This window comes from Leptinotarsa decemlineata, unplaced genomic scaffold (assembly GCF_025532065.1).
Source record: "Leptinotarsa decemlineata unplaced genomic scaffold, Ldec_3_MD MMD2_tig00000199_RagTag_RagTag, whole genome shotgun sequence".
In the NCBI taxonomy this organism is placed as follows: domain Eukaryota; kingdom Metazoa; phylum Arthropoda; class Insecta; order Coleoptera; family Chrysomelidae; genus Leptinotarsa; species Leptinotarsa decemlineata.
Window position 1 is genome coordinate 1,099,912 of NW_027412544.1, and position 1,534 is coordinate 1,101,445.

Sequence of the window (1,534 nt, forward strand, 5' to 3'; positions counted from 1 at the left end):
AGTAAAGAGTATTTCCTAGTAAACATTCGTTTCAAGTACCAATAACGTAAAGAAAACAAGGAAACTCATCAAATGGCATTTAAGGCTTACAACTAGTCGATGGTGAATGAAAAACATAGGACCAGGTGGAAAATAAATTACTCGATTATTTCGCAATTCTAAATGCATTCGAACATTCGCATATAAAATAATGAGCAGAATAAATTACATACGAATTCTGCAAACATTTTTATCACTTTGGCACTTGAAATAAAAATACTTTTTTCAATAAGCAATGCTCAATTTCAATAACTACAATATCTCAAATAATTGAAAAATCAGAAATAGAAAAAAAGGAAGTACGGAAAATTGTGGAAGAATAAAACAAAAAAAATTGCTTGAATTTTTTTATTAGTATTTTATTATGTGACCTTATTGTCCTGATTTTATTGCAAAACTTTTTTATGCAGTGCATTTCTTTAATGCCCCCCCCTTTTATATTTTGAAGCGGTAAACTCAAAAAAGTGAAATTTGGGATAATGAAATAAATACATGAATACTTTGTTTTGAAGTGAAATTGACAGATGAAACTTTCAAGATGGCGACTAGGCGCCATCTGGAAAAAAATTGAATGGAAAGGGGGGTCTTGTGATACATCATTTTGAAGCTCCTGACGAATACTTCATAACCCCAAAATATGAAGTCAATATCTTCACTTACTACAAAATGACGGAACATTCAATAATTTCCTGAGGACAAACACATTAATATCAATATTTCTAGAAATATTCCTTTTTATCTTCCAAAAACCCGATAAGGTTTGTTCATTAAAAATTGGAATGACACCAACCCTCACGTTTTCCGGGAAACACATACCCAATATCCAGAAAAAATTAACATTTGGGCAGGAATATTGGGAAACCATATTGTAGGACCTCTATTTATTGATCAATATTCAACAGGGGAACTGTATTTGAATATGCTGGAAACTACTGTTAACCATCTCACTGAAATCGTCGAATCCTAATGAATTGGATATGGATATTGTATTCCAACAAGATGGAGCACCACCACATTTCTCTAGACAAGTAAGAAACTATTTGGATACTACTTTTCCCGGTTGTTGGGTTGGCCGTCGAGGTCCTACAGAATTGCCAGCCAGCACGCCAGATATGATGATTTTGGACTTTTTTTATGGGGCTATTTGAAGCAAAAGGTGTACGAAACTGAACCTGCTTCGATATTCGATATTCGGCAGATAATCATATTATTAGTAGAGATATTGACGTTACTGTGTTCGAAAATGTTCGGCGTGGAATATCGGATAGGCTGTTCATATATCAAGAAGTTCAATACAACCTTTTCGATCACCTTCTGAACTGACCTCAAGCTTATTACCTCATATTATTTAGTTAAATGTCAATGTATTCCGGCAATTATTGAAAGTTCTGCCATTTTGTAGTAGTTGAAGATATTGACATTATATTCTAGGGTTGTGAAGCATTTGTCAGGAGCTTCAAAAAGATGTGTCACAAGACCCTCTTTTCCATTTAAT